At 39.3% G+C, this 24,217-nt stretch overlaps 1 protein-coding gene across 1 annotated transcript in view; it reads right to left on the reverse strand.

Annotated features, from left to right (window-relative positions):
- The window catches only part of GPC3 (glypican 3), a 472,819-nt gene that overhangs the window by 42,806 nt on the left and 405,796 nt on the right, over positions 1-24,217 (reverse strand). The gene's annotated exons all lie outside the window — the stretch shown is intronic.

Here is a 24,217-nt window from a genome sequence, read left to right on the forward strand (position 1 = left end):
ACTGGAAGGCAACTGACAGACACAATGGATCACCTCCCAGCTGGCTGGAAAGCATGTCCCCTTCTCTCCACAATGTTCCCGTTACTAAAGTGGTGCCTATTTGTTCCACAAACATTCACATAGTACCCACTCTGGGCCAGGCACAATGCTAAGTGCCGAGAGTACAAAGTTGAACAAGACATGGTCCCTATCCTCCAGGACAACTACAATTGATAGAGCAACTAGTATGTGGGTTGTTAGCATACATAATCTCATTTAATTTGTAAGTGGCTGTCTTATCTACCATATTACACTATCTCAATAGTTACACAGAAACAGGAAATTTACAGGAGGAAATGATCACCTCTGGATTGAGGGAGTGTTTTCAGATCAGAGAAGACTTTATGGAGGAAGGAACATTTAAGTTGGGGCTAGAGACCATGGGTAGACCATTTGGAGATGTGGAGCTAAAGGAAAAAGTAAGTGGAAGGAGAGACATAAGTATTCTGGATAGAAAAAGAATGGCACCTATAGAGGAACAGAGGCATGCAAAAATGGAAAATGCCTGGGAAACAGTTTGGCTGGACTGTGAGAAGCAAGGGATTAGACTGGAAAGGCTGAGTAGGATGAAAATAGAGATCCATGAAAAAAATGAGTAACAAATGAAGAAATGAACGAAGAAGCCTAAAGCAGGTGTCCAATGCAGATGAGCTTTTAACCTTGGAGTCACAATCCAAAAGCTGCTATGTCCCTGCTCTTTTTCTGTCTCCAGCCAAACACCAGGAAGCTTTCAGGACAAACTATGGGATGCTAGTGTGGGGTGTGTGTGTGTGTGTGTGTGTGTGTGTGTGTGTGTGTGATTCAGAAATCATGATCCCAGCTCTTAGAAGCTGGGCACAAGAGCTGCTTTTCCTCATAAGAGAGTCCACTGCCGTGAACCTTATCCATGATTATCATTGTCTATGGGAGATTTAATTGAAATAAAGATAGAATTTCAATTATAATGCCTTTGAAGCGTCATTCCATAGATTCTTCTCCAACCAGAGAGATTTTATATTTTTCTAAACAAACTAGCATTTGGGAATTAAACGTTGTATTTCAAATCCCTCAGTGCTGAATGAATGTTGGTATTCATTTTACACTTAAATGTGAGACACATGTGGTCACAAACACCTAGCCCTGTAGTGTCCCTATTAGATACAGACCGTAAGCTCTTAAGAGCTGTCTCCATAATGCATAATGAGTATTAGCAGATGGAAGTTATTTCTCGATTACATAAATTTTGGTTACGCTAGAAACATCAGCTTTAACACATTTGTATCAAAAAAGAACATTTTCAAAAAGAGGTATTAACAAATATAATATGAAATGGGCACATCTGTGGATGACTCATCCTAAGTTGAACAAAAGAATTTTTTTAAAGGCATCCATTTTCCAAGCTCCCAGTAGAATTAGGCTCCATTGAGTTTGAGCTTCTGTCTTTTCTCAGCATGAGGTTTACTGCCTTCACTAGGTTGATTTACTGAAAAATAATTAGATACACAGTCTAGTTCGTAGAGCCTGGTCTTTGGCCCCATGACTAAATGCCTAAAGTGATCCACCATTCCATGTTGGTCCTTGGCCATCTTTCTATTGCTGTTGCCAGTGTACCCAACTTTATTAGAGACAGTATATTCTGTGGTTGGATTTTTAAGTGCATTCACATAAAGAACTCAAAAATCTCATAACAAATGGTTCTCCTGTGTTTCAACCTTAAACTTACCTACTGTGAAAGTCTCTGGTTTTATTATTGAATAGCTTTATAAACTTATACATATGTGTATGGCATAAGTATCATGAGAATTTAGAATAATAAAAACAGATCAAAGTTTTTTTTTTTACTTTTTGTCTTGAAACTCACACCTTGGTTAATCATAATATTTTATTTCTTTGATGTTTATTTGAATTACCATATAAACCTACAAGTGAGAACAGTTTTGCTCACAAAAGGTAATATTGAACACCATTTACAATAGGAAATTAGTTCCAGAACTTATTTTTTGAGGTGTAGCCAGTTTTTAAAAATGGCATAAATGATACCAATAGACAATTTAAGCACTACATTTGACTCCACCTAGCCACTCATACTCAGCCATCCTGCTCTATGCATTTAATTTGCTACCTTTTTCAGGTGTCCTGATAGATATTTTCTATAGTTGATCTGATTTGGTTACCAAGGAGACTGAGAACACTAGTCAGATGGAGGTTTCTTACTTACTGGGTCCCTGTGGCATCAGTAACAGGCTAACAAACCCCATATCATATATTCAAAACCCCCTCTCTTCTGTGGTGGCTTATATCAGTGGCCTCAGCCTGGTAGGGGTGGAAGAAGGACTGAAAGCTGTAGGTGACTTCAGAAAAGCCAGGAAATGGAAACGATCCTTGTGGATAATACAGTAATGTTTCTATGGTTCTAAAGGGTGGAAGAATGGAAACGGAAAGGAGAAGACATCCTGCAGGTCTGTTTTCAACCCTAAAATCAAATGGTTGTGAATCACATGCCTTTTTCAGAGGAAAGATTATTGATGGAATCTTGTTTTAAAATATGAAGTAGAAGCTGAGAAAATACTTTACATCTTTATCTCAACACTGCAGATAAAATGGATCAATTCACAGCAGAATATACATCCTTTTCAAGTATCCATGGAAGATTTTCCAGTATAGAATATATACTAGGCCATAAAATAAGCTTCAGTAAATTTCAAAAGATGAAACTCAAGCAAAGTATGTTCTCCAATCACAATGGAGTGAAATGAGCAATCAAGAGCAGAAAATTATTTGGGAAATTCACCAACATATGGAAATTGTACAACACAATCCTAAATAAACATGGATCAAAGAAGAAATCACAAGGGAAATTAGAAAATACTTTGAGATAAATGAAAACAAAGATATAACATACCAAAACTTTTGGGATTCAGGGAAAGCAGTGCTTAGAGGGAAATTTATAGCTATCATCACCTACATTAAATAAGAAGAAAGATTTCAAATCAATAACCCAATCTTCCACTTAAAGACATGGCAAACAAACAAACAAACAAACAAAAACAACCCAGCAAGTTAAACCCAGAGCAACCAGAAGGAAGGAAATGATAGAGATTAGAGGTAAAATTAATAAAATAAAGAACTAAAACAATAGAAGAAATCAACAAAACCAAAAGTTGGTTCTTTAAAAGATCAATGAAATTGACCAACACTTAGCTACACTGAACAAGAAAAACAGAGAGAAGACCTAAATCACTAAAATCAGAAATGAAAGAGGAACATTATAACTGACCTTACAGGGGACAAAAAAGATTATAAAGGGAATATTATGAACAACCCTAAGCCAACAAATTAGATAACCAAGAAGAAATGCAAAAGTTCATAGAAATATACAAAGTACCAAAACTGGCTTAAAAAGAAATAGAAAATCTGAACAGACGAAGCCCAAGCCCAGATGGCTTAATTCTACCAAATGTTAACTAAAAACCTTCACAACTTTTCCAAAAACTAGAAGAGCAGGAAACACTTCCAACTTATTCTATGAGGCCAGTATTACCATGATACCAAAGCTAGGCAAAACTATCAAAGAAAAAAACAACACTGTAGACCCTTATAAACATACAGCATCCCATATAAACATAAGTTCAAGTTATCGGCAAAATATAAGCAAAGCAAATCCAGCAACCTGTGAAAAGGACTATATGCTATAACCAAGGGGGATTTGTCCCAGGGATACTAGGTTAGTTAAACATACAAAATGCAAACAATATAATATACCCTATTAATAGAATAGAACCCCCGTATGATTATTTCAATAGATACAGTAAAAGTGTTTGACAAAATTCCACATCCTTTCATGAAGAAAATACTTAACAATCTAGGAATAGAAGGGAACTTCCTCAAACTGATAAAGGGCATCCACAAGGCCCAGAGTTAACATCATACTTGAGGGTGACTGCATGAAAACTTTCCCCAGGATATCAGGAACAAGAACAATGTCAGCTCTTGACTCTTCTATTTAACATTGTACTAGAGGTTACAGTCAGTACGATGAGGCCAGAAAAAGAAATAAAAGGAATCCAGATTGGAAAGCAACAAGTGAAATTGTCTTTATTTGAGTCAGAAAGATCTTGCACGTATAAAATTCTGAGGAAAATAGTAAAAAACAAAACAAAAAAAACCTATTAGAACGGATAAATGAGTTCAACAAGGTATCAGAATATGAGATGAAATACAAAAATAAATTGTATTTCTATATGCTTGCAGTGAACAATCTGAAAATTAAATTAGGAAAACAATCCCACTTACAGTAATACCGAAAAGATTAACCACATAGGAATAAATTTAATAAGAGAAATGCAAAACCTATACTGTAAATAGTACAAAACATTGCTGGGAGAAATTGAGGAAGACCTAATACAGCAGGTCCTCGAATAACGTTGTTTCATTCAGTGTCGTTTTGTTATAACATTGTTGAGATGCCATAGGAACTTAACTCTTGTTTATATTGATTAGCCTCTGGTAAAACTGGTTTCATTATTTGTTGTTTCACTTAAAGTTGTAGAACCTATCAACAACGTTAAGTGAGAACTTACTGTAAATGGAAAGCCACCCCATGCTCATAGTCTGGAGGACTTAATATTGTTAAGTTATCAACACCTCCAAATTGATCTACAATTTGCAGAAATTGACAAGCTGATCCTAAAATTCATATGGAAATTCAAGAGGCCCACAATAGCCAAAACAATCTTTAAAAAGGAGAACAAAGTTGGAGGCCTCATACTTCCCTGTTTAAAAACTTACTACACCCTCTGGCAACCACTAAACTATTGTCCGTGTCTATGAGTTTCTGTTTCTCGGGGTGGGGGGGGGAGGTGAGGGTAAGGGGGATCGAATATATGGTGATGGAAGAACTGACTCTGGGTGATGAACATACAATGGGATTTATAGATGATGTAATACAGAATTGTACACCTGAAATCTATGTAATTTTACTAACAATTGTCACCCCAATAAATTTAATTAAAAAAAAAAAAAAAAAAAAACTTACTACATACCTGGAGTAATCAACATAGTAGGGAACTGGCGTAAGTATATATTAAGGGAATAGAACTGAGAGTATAGAAATAAAATCTCATATTTGCAATCAATTGATTTTGGGCAAGGGTACCAAGACCACTCAATGGAGAAAGAATAGTTTTTTCAAAAAATGGTAGTGGGATAACTGGACATCTACATGTAGAAGAATGAATTTGGATCCTTAGCTCACACCATATGCAAACATTAACTTATAAAACTCCTAGAAGAAGACATAGGTGTACATCTCCCTGATCTTGGATTAGGCAATGGTTTCTTAGATAGAACACAAAAAGCACAAATGACAAAAGGAAAAAAATAGATAAACTGGACATTATCAAAATTAAAAACTTTTGTGCTTCAAAGGATACCAACAAGAAAGTGAAAAGACAACTCAAGAATGGGAGAACAGATTGCCAAGTCATATATCTGATATAATATATCCAGAATATATAAAGAACAATTACAACTCAACAATAAAGAAAATAACTCAATTAAAAACAGGCAGAGGATCTGAATAGACATTTCTCCAAAGAAGAGACATGAATGGCCAATACGCGCAGGAAAAGATTCTCAACATCATTAGTTATCAGGGAAATGCAAATCCAAACCACAAGGAGATACCATATCACATCAACTAGGACAGCTATAATAAAAAAGACAGGTGATAACAAATGTTGGAAAGGCTATGGGGAAATTGGAACACTCACATACAGCTGGTGATAATGTAAAATAGTGTAGCCCCTTTGAAAAACAGTCTGGCATTTCTCAAAATATTAAACATAGAGTTACCTTATGGCCCAGCAATTCCACTCCTAGTTGTAGATCCAAGAGCAACAAAAAATGCCCACACAATATCTTGTTCATAGCAGCATTATTTATAATAGCCAAAAAAGTGGCAACAACTCAAATTTCCATCAACTGATTAATGGTTAAGTAAAATGTGCTCTATTCATACAATGGAATATTATTTGACAATCAAAAGAAATGAACTACTGATACCTGCTTCAACATGAATGAATCTTGAAAATGTTATGTTGAGAGAAAGAAGCCAGTCACACAGTACCACATATAGTATGATTTCATGTATATGGAATTTCAAGAATAGGCAAATCCATAGAGACAGAAAGTAAATTATTGCTTACCTTGAATTGGGGGCATGGTTTGGGCGGATGGGGAGCAATGACTAAGGGGCATGGGTTTTGTTTTAGGGATATAAACATGTTCTAAAATTGATTGTGGCGATAGCTGCACAACTCTGTGACTATACTAAAAACTACTGAATTCTACACTTCAAATGGTTGAATTACACAGTTATGTTAATTATATCTTAATAAAGCTGTTACTTAAAAAATGACCAGTTCATAAAGCCATATTGTGGGGGGAGGTAGAAGAGGGTAAAGATGGGTCAAATAATGGTGACAGAAGCAGACTTCACTTTGGGTGGTGAACACACTATGCAATATACAGATGACACATTATAAAATTGCACACTTGAAATGTATACAATCTTATTAACCAGTGTCACCCAAATACATTAGTAAAATTAAAAAAATTAAATGAGATTCCATAGAGACCCATATTAATAAAAGCAACATTCTTTATAAAAGGAAGCTTATCAATTCTCATTGGACACATCATATGAACCAAAGATAACTACTGGTTCAAGTTATTTTGGACCTGCTGGTCATTTCTTACTAGACTTCTCTATGAACAAATTTATACCTTACAGCTAAGGTTGTAGATTTTTAAAACCCCTCTCTTTATGGAACATCTCCAATTTTTGGCTCATCAGCTAAGCTGACTGAATTTTGTGAATATGTCTGGGCTTAGGGAAAAGAGGAGTCAATACTAGACCAGATTTGTTTATATTTTTATAAAAGTCTAAGACAACCAAATTAGTTTAGTCATATTACCCCATTTATTCTATTTGTATTCTTATCTCTTCGTTCTTTGTTGGGAGAACCAAGTTCTAACCATGCTGTGCTCCGAGCACAGCATGGTTAGAACAAGTCTCAGGCCCTTAGTGCTGAATGTTGGTCATTACCATTTTGTTGACTTCAACACTGGCTGAAGCAGTGCCTGTGGATCTCTGTGGGCTGCCGACTGAAGCCTTATATGGCATAGACAAGAGTACCATGAAGCGGAAAGGGAGGTGGCAGAGCAGAGGTTAGTATTAATAGTTTCATGGCCTTTGGAGCAAAAAAGGCATGAGTTTTAATCTTGGCTCAATCATTTATTAGTTCTGTGAGTTTGAGATATTTACTTAATCTCTCTGACCTTCATTTTCCTCATCTGTAAAATGGGGCTTATAATATTACCAACCTTTCATAGGGTGTTGTAAAGACTAAGACTACTGTCAGCATGGAGAGATCAGTGAGTGCCATGTTTCTGACTACTACTACTACTACTACTTCTACTACTAGTACTGTTGGTGCTGTTATTATTATTACTAGGATGAGATTCACTCCCACATTCATTATGAATCTCTATAACATGCAATTCTCTAACATACCAAAGGCCCAGAAAAAGCCAGGCTCGCTCATGAGTATGCAATTTAAAATTCAGAGTTGTGCTGAAGGGATAATGAATAATTTTAAATGTATTATTTTAGCTGGGGCACTGGGCCCAAGAATGGCACATGGGGCCTTTAGTCTGGCTGTGTGCTCAGTCTCCCAGAACCAAGATTATGCAGGGTTCCAAAACTACCTTGAGGATAAGTTGTCCAAACAAACTGCTGCCCCAGCAAATGACAGCCTAGGATGTACTTAGGCCAGATGGTCATGGAGCACAAGAATGCACTGTGGATCAATAATTATAGCTCTCGAGTGGAGCAGAGAGGAGCGAACCCAGATCTCCCAAGCATGCAGTGAGTTTCTTGCACACCATGTGCTCTATAGTCCCTTCTTTTTGGGCCCAGGCTCAGGCAGCCAGAGGAACTGTGATTCATGGGGAACATATATAAAAAGAGGGGGAAAAGAGAAAATTCTTCCAGGGGTTCAGAATAGTCCAACTCAACTGGACTGAGCTCCTCCCTATGCTACCTAACCCCAAAAGCCTGGAGAGGCTCTGAACTACTCCTGCTGAGGGTATTGTGGTTCTGAGTATCAACTCCATGGAAAAAGTTAATGGCTATTTACTGGCACAAGAAGATTGTTATCACCATTGTCAACAGATATTTATTGGCTACATGTGCTGGGCCAAACAGCTAAGGTGGTTGTGGAAATGTGTTTGGTTATCAGAAAGATCTGGGCTCCAATCCCAGCCTCTCAGTACCCACTGACCTTGGGCAAAGTTATCTATCTCTCTGAGCCTCAGTTTTCTCCTTTACAAAAGCTAATATTAAAGCATACCTTTCAGTGTTACAAAGAGGATGTAATCAGATGATGAGTTTGAAAGTTATAAATCACAATCTGCTAGTTGGTGGTTGCTGTTGTCATGAACAGAATGGTGCATATAAGGAGTCTGGCAAAGAAAGGGGTGTCATGGAAGGCTGAGGCCATCTAGAATGAGTTTTATGAAGAAGGTGGCTCTTGGAGTATTGGGAGGCATTAGGAGTGGAAAACAGAGGGCATCACCAGCAGATGTAATGGTCTGAGCAAAGGTAAAGAGGTGGTAATGAGAATGGCATGTTAAGGCAAAAAGACGCACATTTATAGCTACAAAAACTTCAGAGGACACTGTGGGATCATTAACAAATCCACGGTCTCATGGTGTGAGTTCAGGCTTAATAGCAACCAGGCTTTGGGGTCTGAAAATTGGGGCCGATAGTCCTACTGCACCTTGACTCCAACGCTGAGCTGCATGCTCAGGCTGCAGGGCATAGATATTTGTACCCTCCTTGCTAAAGTGCCTGACTCCTGGTGATGCCTGCCAGTGCCACTGACACAGCCCAGATAGCAAGAGAGCCAGACATGAAGCTAAGATGAAAACAAAAACATGTCTATTAGCCACTGAAATAGCATGTTCCTTAAAAGAATTGGATTCCTAATTGGAACACTCAAACAGGAGATGAGAAAGTGCTTTGGAAAGTATGAAGTTAATAAACAAATGGAGCACACATAAACATTTATACACACACATATACAAAGTATAATGATTGCAATAAGAAAAGGTTAATCGTTGGAAAAAACAGCACAATTTAACGTAATGTAGTCTCTTAAAATTCAACACCCTTCTAACCTTGGCCTTTTAATTTTACAAATGCTAGATGTGCTTTATGTTTGGAGATTCATTTGGAAATCATTTAGGTCACCATTTGGATAGGCTTGTTTTAATTCATATTCCTACTGATGTTTGCCCCTGTGAGTAGAACAGATGTGGTGAAGGCAGGATGGATTTATGCATATTGCAGTGGGCCTCTTCCAAGAATGATAAATCCTTTGGTTTCCAAAACATTAAAGATGAACTGATAAACCCTAGCATGGTTGCCTGGTGACCTGGTTGACTTTATCCATATTCATCCAAATGACTCAGTGACATGTTTTCAGCTTTTCTTGTCCTAATGTTCTCCCTGACTGCCCTTGATTTTGTCAGCTCTTCAATATTTTATACCTTTCTGTGCCGTTTCTTCATCTGCAAAACAGAAATATAATAATGGTACCCACCCCACAGGGTTGTTGGGAAGATAAAATGAATTGCTTCACTTAAAATATCTAAAACAGCGCCCGCCTGACACATAGTAAGCACTCAAAAAAGTGGGCTATTATTATCATGCCAAACCTATTATTACCCCCTGCATGCTCTCCCTCTGAATGGCACTGGCATCTGCCCATTTGCCCAAGGTGGATGCCAAGGTGGAAACACTGACCTTATTCTTGATGACCCTTTCTTCCTCATCCTGCCACATCTAAACAAACAGGTTCTGCTGATTCTTCTTAAAGATTTCTTCTTCATGAAGATTTCCAAAATGCAATTCTGAACATGTTGTAACTTCCCCATAACTCGCACTTTCTCACACTCCCAATCTCCATATACACGACACAAAATCTTACACCAGCAGACCACAGTGCCGCCTCCCATCTTGTGGGGGTGTTCCCTGCAGTGCTATGTTGAGAAGGATTACGAGGTCACATCTGGGCCCAGTGGAATGGGGTGCTGTGATTATCAATGTCTGCCATGAGAGTTGTGGGGGTTGGGGAGGCTGATGACCCATATGTTGTAAATTTATAGACCCTGCTATAGGATCAAGGCTGAGCTCCTTAACAAGGCATGGAAGGCTCTCATGATCTGACCCCTAACTAATCTTCCAGCATCACCTCTTGCCTGTCTCTGTTCTAGCCATACCAAACCGAATATTGTTCCCAGAACCACTGTGCTTCTTCTCTCTCACCTTCATGTCTTTTCTCATACTATCCTTCCTGCTTGCAATGCTCTCCCCCTTTCACCTGATTCCTATAAATTGTTTAAGACTCAGCTCAGTATCTGACCACCTCAGTCTAGATGTGAAGCTTTTCCTTTGTGGTTCCACAACTCCCTGTGCATATTGCAATCAGTGCTCTAACCATATTATAATTATCTAGTTAGGTGTCTGTGTTCCCTAACCCCGCACTGCTCCCAGCTAGACTGGGGCTTTATTTGGGCAGGTACCATGCTTATTCGTTTTTGTATGGCCAGGGCCATGCAACAAACACTTACTGAACACCAAGTATGTGTCAGGCACTGGGAATTACCTGACCTCAACCTGATAAATACTAGAATGGGTATTAACAAAGCACTCTGCCTGGGGCAAGGCTTCACGGAGAGGAAAGGTACATCTGAGCTGAGTTTTAGGGGTAGAGAAAGGGAAACCATTATGAGCTAAGGGACCAGCCTGTGCACAGTATTAACAGCTCCCATTTATTGGAATCAATCAAGGTGCAGGCCCTGGGCTAAGTACCTTGTGTATACTACAAATACAGGAATTTATAAAGCCGCAGGCAGGCCTTGAAGAGCAGAACAGCAAGTTCTGGAACAGTGAGAAATTCAAAGTAGTTGGAGCATACAATGGGGTAGAGGTGAGTGGAAGACAAGACTGAAGAACACATTCCCACTCTCCTTTTCATTCCTTAAACTGAACCTGATTCTAAATTCTTTTGAGGTGATAAAAATACTGTTTTAGGCTAAAGTATGACTTGCGTGTTCAGGTTTGGAAAGACTTAGAACTGAAATATACATGATTTCCACAGACATTGCCCAAATCATTATCATTGCCAAAAACAAATCCGTCTTTCCTTCTCCAACTATCATTCCCTATGAAGTGGTGTGTGGGGAGAAAGAAAGTTAGAATAGGAAAAAACTAAATGGAGAGAAATTCATAGCTCCATGCTACAAGAAGCCTGAGCCAGAAAGACACTAGTGCAGAAAAGTGCTATATCTATCTAGATGTTGACTTAAGATGATAAAGAACTTATGAATCCACAGACACAGAATCACTGGGTTCCTTTTCATTACTTAGTCTTCCAGTGCTGTGTGTCCCAGACAGGTTCAGAAATTTGCAGAAGCAGAGTACAGACATTCCTACTGCATTGCTGCCTACTTATATAGAAAGTCTCCAATTCCCTGATCCGACCGCATTTTGGGAGAATTGCATTCCTTCGTCCTCTAGCAATTGGTGCCATATAAGTAATATGTTGCCTCCTTGCACAAACAAAAAAGAAATGTTTAAAAGGAGAGTGGGGGTGTGTTCCAAATTTAGCTTTCCTTCCAACCTCTGCCCATATGGTTGGTGGTTAAAAAAATGATTACCAAGCGAGCAAAATGTAACCTGATATTAGGAGTTCTATTCTAACTCTCTGAAACCAGGGCTAATACCAGCACACGGTATTCATTCGTCTTCATGCGGTCTGATACAGGAAGACTAAACTCTAAAAAAAGTGGTCCTCACCTTGGTGCCCCATGAACTGGCCCACAACTCTCATCCACGTTTGGGATGGGGCTGATGAGATTTCCATTGGTTAGCAGAGAGATTTCAATGGGAGCCCATCAACCTCAACAGGGAATAAGGGGCTTTGAGAAAAAAAAAGTTTACGGATCTGGCCAACAGTTTCCAAGTTAAAGAAGTTTCCAAGTCTAGGATTCTGAATCCCAGATTTCAGAGTAACTTAAACTGAGGAGCTCCTTAATCTGCCAGCATAACTTTGGAAGAGAGGAATTTCCTTTTCTTGTGGTGAAAAGAGGTATTGACTTAAGCCTAGAACTTTTAAGGATGAAGGAAGGAAAATAAATCCTCCAAAGTGTCCCCTCATCCTGTGGTATGCTGGTAAACGTTTAACAACTGAGTCTCAAAAAAAAAGTTTGTCAGTTTATTTTAAATTTTGCTGGAATAAAAGATGTGGAGCACACAATCTGCAAATAATAAAAATGTACAATGCTCTTTATTGTAAGTTCCATAAGTCAATTGATTCTCGCAGAATGTGTTCATTGATTTTAGCCAGACTTGCGTCTATAGCCAAAACCAGGGTTGTGATTAGTGAGCAAATATAGTTCCTGCAAGAACACTGGTTGATATATTGGTTTACATTAAGGAATAAGGCAAAAATTAAATAACCAACATGCATGTTGGAACTTCACTCCTTGGTCAATGACGGGAGTGATATGTCTGTTAAATCGGTTAATAGATTTAGGATACTGGAAGAAGAGTTCCTCAATGTTTTGTGCTATTCACAACATAACAGCTACAGAAATGACACAATTTAAAGTTTAATTTGCACTATCAATATTTTCCCCATCAACCTAACAATAAATCAAGCCCTCATTTGAGATTTTTGCTGATTTCTGTAATATAAATATTTTCACCATGGTCAATTTCAAGCTACCAATATGACAACACTACATACAGAGCTGGGAAGTATATCTAGTACTTCCACCCGTACAGACACAATAGACACAAATTACCTCAAGAGCATAGGTAATAGTAAACATAATACAATAATTAGGTTGCGATGAGTTTTGAATGTTATCTTTGTTTTTAATAGAATGTATTTCATTGTAAATCTATGGAATTTAATTTTTAATAATGGCTATGCTTAACAACTGGTGCATGAAAATTCTGAAATTTAACAATTGGCTCTTGTCAGCCAGTACACCACTGCCCTCACCCCCATTTAGACTGCTGCTTTTGAGTCCATTACACCACTGGGTCCAAGGGTAAGGAAGGATACAGGCAGAGATAGAGAGAACAGGCTACTCTTCCCTACTCAAAGTGGGGTATGCTGTTCTGCTATTTATTACCAGTCTACAAACAGAGGAGTACAGAAATAGCAAGTAAGCACTTAGAATTTTTTACAGCAATTTGACAGAGAGATTTTTAGGTGCATTGAGTGCCACAATAAAAAACTGTGGCTTGCACAGGGTAATGAAAGACAATTTGGGGAATACAATCAATAATGTTGTAAAGATTTTGTAGGATGTCAGATGGGCACATAACTTATTAGGGAGACCACTTCATGGACAGTGTAGATGCCTGACCACTGCACTGTACACCTGAAGCTGAAGCTGAATAATATTGCATATCACCTATAATTTAATATATATAGTCATAGGATGTGGAGTATAACATAGGGAATAGAGTCAGTAGAATTGTAATAGACATATATGATGTCAGAGGGGCAATAGATTGGGATAGGGGGGTTATCACTTTGTGAGGGGTGAAATGTCTAACTATTGCACTGTTTTGTACACCTTCAACTAATAAAAATATTTACACTCTCAGCAATAAAAAATTGTGGCTTGTACGTTGTAGAAGGTTTTGTCATTTCCTTTTTGTAGCAATTAATTTTTCTTGTGTTTTACGGAAGTATTGGTCTATGGCAGATTTGGGAAGAACAAACCACCTTCCCCCTGGTCCTTCACCACAGATAACTTGAGATGCACTGGTCTATTCTGTGAGGCCAGGGTCGGAAGGGAGAGAGTGGTGCAGCAGATGAGTGTGGATTGGACAACGTTGACAGTGACCATTCAGCCATTAGGGCAAACCACTTGTAGCTGGATGAAGGGCTGTATCTCAGTTCGTCTTTCTAACATTGTGGCAGGAAGGCCACAAGTCTGGAAATAATCGGGGAGAAATGAGAACTGGGTTCTCACTGTAGTAAAACAAGTCTAGAGACTATGACTGACAGACAGGATGCTGAAAAGAATTGCTCCCTGGAAAAGTCTCTGCCATTCCTAAGGATCCATTTGCTTAGGAAAATAGTTCCAGTAAATCATAATTGGTGACATGTGCTCAAATTCAACCAGAGAGTCTGTTCTCCACGCCTCTTTCCTTCTCCAGCTTGAAAAATTGTCTCATTGGTTTGCTTCACCATCTTGGTTCTCTTTTGCTCTACTTACATGCATGCATCATAAAATCATAGCACCTCAGAGGTATTCAGGACCATGAAAGTCAGAATCCCATGTATGTATCTATCCCCTCTCTGATACCCCATTCCACCCCACCCAGCTAATCTTTCTGAATATATGGTTATTTAATCTCTAGTCAAATACCTCCAGAGTTAGGAAGCCAATTGTTTCCTACAGCAATTCATTCCACTGAGGAAGAGCTCAAAGGGTTAGAAAGTATATCCTTTTGACAGTCAAAATATATCTCCTTTTAAATCCCATGCATAGTTTCTTGATCTACCCTCATCTTCCATATGTAAAACCTCTAAATATTGGAAGACAACATTCACATCTCCCTAATTCTTCTCTTGTATAGACTGAACATTGCTGCTTCTTTTTACTATTCTTCCACTGATCCTGTTTGTAGATTCTTCACCATACTGCTTACTCTCTTCAAGATGCACAATGTCTCAAACAGAGTGCTCTCCCCCCTCACAGGAGACCCTACTCCTGTATTGACTGGAGCAGGGATCTCATATCCCTTAGCTCACAATTTCAGTTGCTAGCAGTTGAAAGATACTTTGAGGAGGCTAATTAAAGAAGCAGTGAGGTTGAAACCTACCAAATAGGCAGCAAAAACAAGCAAATGCTGAAAAGTAAACACGACACATGAGTAACTGAAATATTTACTGAATATCTACTAAGAGACAATTACAGGGCAAGGCCAGAGAGGGAAGCAGAGGTTGGTGACTGAGAGTTGATAAGTGTATATATAAAGTGACAAAGACTTGCTTCCTATCGTTAGCCAAGGAACGTGCTTTACTCTGAAACCCATCCTAAAGGTGCTAATGAGATTGACCCCTGCTCTGGCATAGACTGTTCTCAGCCGACAGAATTTGTAGAGTAGCCTCTACTTCATTTTCATTTACTTGGTAATTATATTATTGGTTAAGTCCATCAATGAGCTACAAATGAAGAGATTCTATCTGCATTGGTGCTTCTGTTCTCACCTTAAAGGTTTATTTATCATCACCCATACCCATTAGGATTACAAAAAACAAAGTCAAAAGGCAATTTTTAAAAATCAGCAAGTATATTTGGAAACGTTAAGAACCATAAGTACCGTGGATCATTTTGCCAGATCATTAAATATCTCTTAACCAGATATATATGTAGGCAGGCTCTATAACAAGGTATCCTTTCAAAAAGACCAACCAAACAAAAATTACTTGCCAGTAATTTCATTCCTACCAAAGCGAACTGGAAATCTCTTTGGACCTGACACAGGCAAATGAGGGGGTAAAAAAAGATGACGGCTGCCCCTCTGTTCTTTTTGCCATGTTGACAAAAATTAAAGGACAGCATTGTTGGAATTGGAAAGAGACATGATAACACATATGTGCGCATATGTGCATGTGTGTATGTAGCTTCTGGGGCCTGTGGAAGGTAGTGATTGCAAGGCATCCAATGGCTCTGAGTCCCTCCTTCTCTCAGAGCAGGACCTCAGCCTAGCTTCATATCTGATCTCTATCTGTGGCCACTAGGATTGTCCACACCCATTACTTTCAGCTTCTGCCTTTCTCTGCAGGCTCATGATTCCTTGTTACATTGGACTCTTCTGATTTGGCTCCCTCAAGAGATCACTGTACATCAGGGGAACTTAGGGCCACTGCACAGGTTTAATTAGACACCACATCTTTCTCTCTTTCTGCTATGCCATTTCTTCTTGTAGCGTAGCATTTCCCATTCGATGGCACGCAAGCCAGCTCTTCCATGTCCCTTGGGGATGGTACCCTACAGGGACTGCTTCACTTCTATTTGGTGGCTCAGCTAGAGACTTTGGACTTGCAACCTTCCTGTTGCTCCTTCCTCCACTTTTGCACCAGCTGAGTATTGAATCCTTCCCTCCCATTCCTTTCTATCCATACTCGATTAACACAATTTAATTGAGGCTTTCACTAAACTGGCCAACATGGCTTCATCTAGAGAAAATCAATTGCACCGTTTAGCCATATTCACACATTCCACAGTTTCCTTTTAATTTGAAAACTGATTATAAAATTTTATATAATGGCCATTAATCACTCACACTCTTCCTAACACCCCTAATTCTTGGAGTTATGTGTAAGGCCCATCAGCATGTATAACTATTTATAGCATTACCCCTGATAAAAGTCTCAAGGCCTAATGGCTCAGACAGGAAGCATCATAGGGCAGTAGATCTAGAAAAGTGAACCCTAGAATATCTCCTCCCAACTAATAAGAAACAAACTGCCTAAAGTATCTCGGGTCATGGTAACTTTATAGAAACTTTTTACCTTTCCTTACTTTCATCTATCACCAGCTTACCTGTAGTAATTCCCTAGTCAACACTAAGGCATGGGAAAGGCCCCATTTTGGGTACACCTCTTCTATCGACAGGTAATATCACTGTTAAAGCTTGCATCTTAATCCTTCTTTGTGAGCCATGGGAACTGCACAAAGCTCTGGGGTGAGGTGGGATTGGCTGTCTTGTCAATCTATTAGCAAGAACCACCTGGTCTGTATCTGGGTGAAAAGTGTTATTATAGTGAGCTTTGCTTCCTTTAGCTTCCCTATAGCATTTGATCTCTAAAAGAAAAGATCAAGGCATAAGAGCAGATTGTTTGTAGCTAAGAGCAAGATAGAATGGGAAGAATCAGGGGCCCTTTCTTGACCCTCCCCAACTCGCTGTCTACCCCTGCCCCCACTGCTTCACTAGCACCAAAGCAAACAAAACATAACTAGCTGTGATTCTTTCAAGATGTAGGTGACTACTACTGTTATGACTGTGGTTATTTGTACAAGTTGGCAGACATATTTGTCATTTTTAAAATACCTTCTCACTGGGCTAAAAACAAGTTAATGAATAACTGAAAATGCCACCTTGGGGATGGAGAAGAAGGAGCACATTATAATGAAAATTGTTGGCCAGAATATTGGGGACTTCATTCATAATTTTAGCGACAAGCTTTTGGAGACTAAAACTAACTTGTAACCCAACGGTGTTAAACAATATTAATAATATTACCCTACATGGGTAACTGCTTTATAATTTATAAAGCACTTTTATATCCAGTATCACCTGTGTTTCATTCAACAACGTATGAAGTGAGCAGGTCAGGAAATATTTTATCATTATTTTTGCATATGAGGAATATGAGGCTCAGAGGAGCTGAATGACTTTGTAAAAGGCCACAATACTGGGAAGTGGTAGACAGAACTGAGATTCAATTTGTTTCACTGTTTAGATGAACTGCCCTTCCTTCTATTTATATCTGAAGCTTCAGCAGCCTAAGGGTAGGAGTGTATCCTGTTCACCCATCAGATGGGATCTACCTCTCAGTGTGAATGACATGGGGTACCTTACACTGGGGTCACATGTTTGAGGGACTGATATCCCAAGAAAAGATCAAGGAGGGAGTCACTACAAGATCTTGCCTGAGAATTTCAGCAGTGGATTACTTAGTGGGAAGCAACTTGCAACATAAGTTGCAAAGATCTGACTAGTGGGTTTTCAAAGAGTGCAAAGGAAGTATGAATGGGTTGTTCAGACAATAGAATACATTTTGGGGAAACTTCCATAATCTATTCTTGGACTTGTTACCAACAGGACTTGTATAAACAGATATATTACTGTATCAACATGTATTTTGAGCCCTAAACCGGACTCAACAACTTTCCAATTAAAAACCCCAGGACATTTTATTCCTCTACAAACTTTTTACTTATTCTTCAACAGACAATATGATTTGTCCTAGAGCATGTAAATTTTGCAATATCACCCATGATAAGAGGTCAAACATAAAGTTCCTTCATTGATTTTACCCTTTTCATCAAACCAACACATTAATGAATTTATGAATATGTGTAACTACTGGCCCACATTTATGACGGTTTGACTTAACAGTTTAGAAGAACAGTTAAGCCATTGAAGTGTCCGTTACCTTCCCTATGTGCACAGCCTTGTTAGGAGTAGAAATATAAGGTTATACCTGAGCCACTAAAAAAGATAATAAAAATCATTGGCTGAAAAATATTTTCTAATTGCTGTTTTTTCTTTTTTTTTTTGAAGTTATTGTTTTTTTTGCCTTCAGATTGTAAAGTAACTGGAGAGAGGGAATATTGGGTGCAGAGACTCATGGGGCCCACAGCTGTGAAGTTTTAATGGCTTCACTCCAATACTTCTGGAAAGAGGTGAGTGTTGAGGGGGGAAGCACACAGCGGCTTTCCCTCACAACACCTGGAGATGAGAGACGAATAGCAAAAGGGACCTGCCTACGCCTAGATTTCACCTTCACCCTCATTCCGAGCCAAAGAACAAGTGGCAAGTTTGCTCTTTTCAGTCCCCATACTGACATGGAGAGACTGAAAGTTTCTTGAGGGCAAACCTTTCCACACAAGAAACATTTGTTTAATATAGACAAGAAACAGCCATTTGGTTTTAATATTGGTTCAAGTCTTAAGCAGAAGATGTGTTTCATGAACTCTCCTCCTCAGCCCACCACCAACCAAGTTAAGCCCCTCTCACTCTCATGTAGCAAGAAGTAATGTTTTTATCTTCTACAGTCTGTTTCCACTTTCCTCATCAAAAGAAATAGGCTTTTACAGTACCCAGGGTCACTTTGCCCTGTCTTTGGCCCAGCTAGAGCTAATATTATCTTTCCCCCCCTGACTCACAGTTATAAAGACATTAGGCTAACCAGAATGTTCTTTCTGGCTGTTCACAAAGAATAATGCAAGCTGGAGCAAGGGAAGTTCCAGGGAGGATAAGGTGTGAGTGGTAACACAGATGTCTCTAAGATAGTTGTTTCTTGCTGGGAGTTGTTTTGTGAGCAAATGTTTCAATTGTGTTCCCAACAGCAAGTGTGCATGTGTGCGCACCTACATGGGTGCATGCACATGCGAGCATGCGTACTCGCATGTGTGTTCCTGTGTAGGAGAGAGTGGGGCCTTGGCAGAGAGGGAGCAGCAGATGTTTAAGATGCTTAGTCATCATGTTTTGGCCAGGGACACCTGGCCAGAGCTTGCAAAGCTTCTCAGGGATGAGCCCCAGCTAAAGCACTGGGAGTAGCCAGCTTCCCAACGAGCTCACAAATAAGAGCTTCGACAAGGCCAATAAAATGCTGATGATGGCCCAGCAACAAAACAGACAACTTATTGCACCGAAGTCCATCATGGATGATTTGTCTTTGGAAGGGAGTCTGAAAATGGGTGTTCAGTGCAAAAATGTCTTATAAATCATGGGCTAAATTCAATCTTTCCAGAAAATACATGCCGAACATGGGATGCAAGAAAGCCAAAGAGCTTCCAGACATTTTGGAATAACCATAATAGTCTCCGAGTTGTTATCAATATTGGCGAGTGTAACAGGTAGCAAAGCACTTTCAAATTCAGTATCACATTTGGTTTTCACAATAACTCAGGGAGGTAGGCAAGTATGATTCCCCCATTTTTATAGATGGAGAAACTGAGGCTCAGAGCAGCTCAAGGTCCCACTGTTAGTAAATGTGCTATGACTGGAACGCAAATGTCCTAATCTATCACATGGTTGACTGGACATTGGACCTCTTTTATATTTCCTAAAACACTTAGTTCACTATGGGATGGTAGCTTCTTAGATCTTTTAAGTATTAAGACTAAATGCTACAAGTACACTCAACTAGAAGGTGGTTAAGGGCTGCAAACAGATCACCTAGGGATCTTGTTAATATGACCTTCTGACTCCATAGGTTTGGAATGGCATGTGAGATTCTGCATTTCTAACACACTCACAGGTGATACAGATGCTGCTGGTCCATGGACCCCACTTAGAGAAAGAAGGGGAAAGGGGTATTGCTGAATGTTTGTTACCTGGTTTTAATTGCCTTTCATGGGTCTTAAACAAACAAAAAAGGCATTTTTAATCTACATCGGCAGATTCTTTGAACTCCCATAGGTCAGCAGCAGCAGCAGCAGCAGAGGCAGCAACAGACCAGTAGCTTTAATAGTAGATAATCGTGTGTTGAGTGCCTGCTCGGTGCCAGTTACCTTGCAAAATGCTTTGCAAGGATTATTTAATTTAATTGCCACAACCCTGTAAAACTGGCTAAGAGAGAAGAAGTAACCCACCAAAAGGGGAACACTGTAACTTTGGTACCGAGAAGTGAAAGGAACAGGTTAAGCTGTAAACTGTAACATGTCATGGTCATCTCACCAACAATGAAATGCAATAATCAGAAAGAAGGGGCAGACGCTAAGAATTCTGTGTTAAATTGAGAAATAATAATTATAGAGAAAGAAAGCAGTTGGGGTGCTTTGGAATAAAGAGTTTTAAAAGTGAAGCTAGCCCAGAAAGTGTAGAAACTACTCAAAACTTCTTATTAGCATCCTGGTGTACAGAAAATGAGATCTTTTAAAAAATGGAACTAGCTCAGGAGAAGAAAGCAGGGAACCTGCAAGGTCAGAAGAAAACGCAAAAGATGTTCCCGAAAGACTCCAGTAAGTACCTCGCCAGGGACTAAAGCCAAATAAATGAACACCATCACAGACTGCTGGCCCTCGAATAGCCTGCAAGAATTGTTCAGGCATTCTCTTTATTTCACAAATGGAGAAACTGACTTCTGAAAAAGAGGAAGGGGTTTGCCCCAGGACGCATGTGATTAGAAGCAAAGCCAGGAATAGAAACTAGGTGCCCTGCACTTTACCCAGTGCATCAAAAGAAGGGAAGAACTGAGCCAGGAAAGCCGGCCAGTAGGACCACTTGCTGGTCATAGTGCAAAAGGTCTGTTCAGGGACCAAAGGGAGATAGAAGAGAGTCAGAACATACTCGGAGCCTTGTTTTTCCTTCTCAAATGGTCTTTCGGAGGAAGGAATGTATAAGTTCTAAATGAGATGATGATAAACGAACGAACACAGTGTTCCAAGTCTGCTTGACTAAATGGATGTTGGTGAATCACCAGGACCAGATGGCATTTACCCAGATTTGGGGTAAAATTGTATAATAGCTGACTAAAGTATATAGCCTGTTGTTCCAAGTAGTTAGTGTGTCATGAGCCTGGCAGATTGCCAACAAGTCTCCTCTCCATGAGACGCGTTTCAAAGGGAACCCAAAGAACTCCAGGCTGGTAGGATCGCTGAACATGTTAGGCAAGTGTAACCTATTGGGAGTAAGGCATCATTTTTCCTGTAAATTATGTTAACCACCATTTGTGTAATGTTAACCAGTTTATAAAGCACTTAGGTTTAATCATGCCTAACTAATTGACTAGAATTCTTTGTGAGGCTAAATGTGCATGTGGACAAAGGGAAACCAGTGGATATAATCTATTTAGATTTTGAAAAGGCCCTTGATAAAGTCCCACACCAAAAACTGTTTAAAAAGTTAAGTCACCATGGAATTGTGGAATAGTATTTTGCAGTGATCGGGAAGTGGCTTATAGGCAGGAAAGCAAGAGGAGGGATGTGCAGGAACATTTTTGGAGAAGTATGAACAGTGGTGTGGCCCATGGATTGGTGCCAGGACGAGTTAATATTTTGGTGAATCATCAGAACAACCTTTTGATGACCAAAACCTTTTTCTGGGCAGCAAAATGCAAAGCAGATTTCAATCTTTTATGATTGTATTGATGAGCAGAGAAAGAAGAATTATAGTAGACCTGTTCAAAGAGTGGCCTTTAAAATCCTACTGCCTAGCTCTGAATCCTGACTCTGCTCTTAAAGACTGCATTACCTTAAGCAAATTACTCGATCTCTTCCAGCATAAATTTTATCATCTGCAAAGTGGGAATGAAAATAACCCCTAGTTCATGGAGGTGTTGTGAAAATGATATGAGATGATACATGTAAAGTGCTGGCCCAGTGCTTGGAGCATGGTAAGTGTCCAATAAACATTAGTGCCTATTATTTCACTTCTTACGTTTTTTCAGTGTTCTTATAGGATGCCAGGCTCTGAATGATCATGTTACGCCCTAGGAATGGAACTTGGGAGCCATTGCAGACCATTTCTTGAAAGCACTGGCAGAATTTGCCTTAGTAATTCAGAGGATGAAGATAACTATAGACTGAGATGGTAGTGAAAGATTTCATAGAATGAAACTAACAATTATGGAACACTTAGTGTGTTCTAGATACTAGGCTAGATGCTTTACAAATTTTCCTCCTGTAATCCTTTTATAGTCCTATGAAGTAGGGGTACTGACCCCACTTCATTGATGAAGAAGTACTAGTGATTTAGAGAGGAGGCAAAAAAACTTGTCCTAGGTCATGCTAGTCCATAAAGAACAGAGTCAGAAATTAAATACAACTTTGCTCTACTCCCAAACCTATTTTTCCCCCCACCACATCCTACCTGAAATGCACTTTGAGGGATGGGTATAATTTAAGAAGGAATAAAAGAGGGGTATCTCCATAGGAATAAAGTGAGCAATGGTGTGAAGACAGAAACAAGAACAGTATGTTTATGGGGTTTATGGGGACACGAGTATGGTTGTTTTGCCAACGTGGATGGTTTCTGTGGACTAGTGGTGGGAAATGAAGCCAGAAGGGTAGTTTAGGCTAGACTAATAGGCCCTCAGAACTCTGTTAAGGAGTATAAGCCTTATCCTCTAGGTACTAGAGACAGGATGAAGGCAGCTGAGCTAGGGAGAGGTAGGAGATGCTTCAGAATGATTAACCTGGCAGCAGTGCAAGATGAATGTGGTAGAATCTTCTGCCTGGGTCTGTGATTCTTTGTTCTCTAATCTGCTAGCCTAAGGCTCTCAATACTCCTGCCTGAGCTTGGAAGCCTGGAGAAAACTTAAGATGTGATTGAAATAGCACGTGCTGGAAGGTGGAAGTGGGGAATAGAAAGCAGTGACAGAAGCAGAAAAAATTACAAATAATATATAGGGATTTGGGGCCCAAGTGTATATGAAGGGCAAGGAAGAAGAAAGAGTCAAAGATGACTTCAGTTTTAAGCTTTAGTGACCAGGAGAATGGTAGTGGCATTAAAAACATAAAGATACTAAGGGAGTAGCCAGTTTGGGATGGTCTATTGATAAGTTCGATTTATGACACATTGAGTTGGGGGTAGTGGTGGGAAAGCCAGGTAGAAATGACTAGTAAGTAGCTGGAAATGTGGGATGGTAGCTCAGGAGAGCAGGTAAGACTGAAGGTAGTGAATTTATGAGTTGTCCCCATAGTGATATAATAGTTCAAGAATGTTCACTGCAGCATTATCCACAATAGCCAAGAGGTAGAAACAACTTAAATGTCCATCAGTGGATAAATGGATAAAAGAAAATTGTGGTGCACACATAAAATGGAATATTATTCAGTCTTAAAAAAGGAGATCCTATCACATGCTACAACATGGATGAACCTTGAGGACATTATGCTCAGTGAAGTAAGTCACTCACAGAAGGGCAAATACCACAAGACTCTACTTATATGAAGTACCTAGAGTAGCCAACCTCATAGAAGCAGAAAGTAAAATGGTGGCACCAGGGATTGAGGGAAGGGGAAAAAGGAGGGTTGCTGTTCAATAGGCATAGAGTTTCAGTCGTACAAAATGAAAAAGTTCTAGAGATCTGCTGTAAATTTGCATATAATTAACAATATTGCACCGTACACTTAAAAGTTTGTTAAGAGGACAAGTTTCATGTTAGATGTTTTCTTTTTTGCCAGAATAATAATAAAAGAAGAACTTACTTAAAGAAATCATAAAAAAAAATTGAAAGAGCCGGAGTAGATGAGATCTGTGTTTTCTTTGGAAAGAGAGAAAAGACAGAGGCTTAAAAGAGACCTCTGGATAATACCCAGTTTCAGGGTAGGATTAGGGGGAACTAGTGAAGGGTAGAGGCTG

The sequence above is a fragment of the Rhinolophus sinicus genome, chromosome X (assembly GCF_036562045.2).
Source record: "Rhinolophus sinicus isolate RSC01 chromosome X, ASM3656204v1, whole genome shotgun sequence".
NCBI lineage: Eukaryota > Metazoa > Chordata > Mammalia > Chiroptera > Rhinolophidae > Rhinolophus > Rhinolophus sinicus.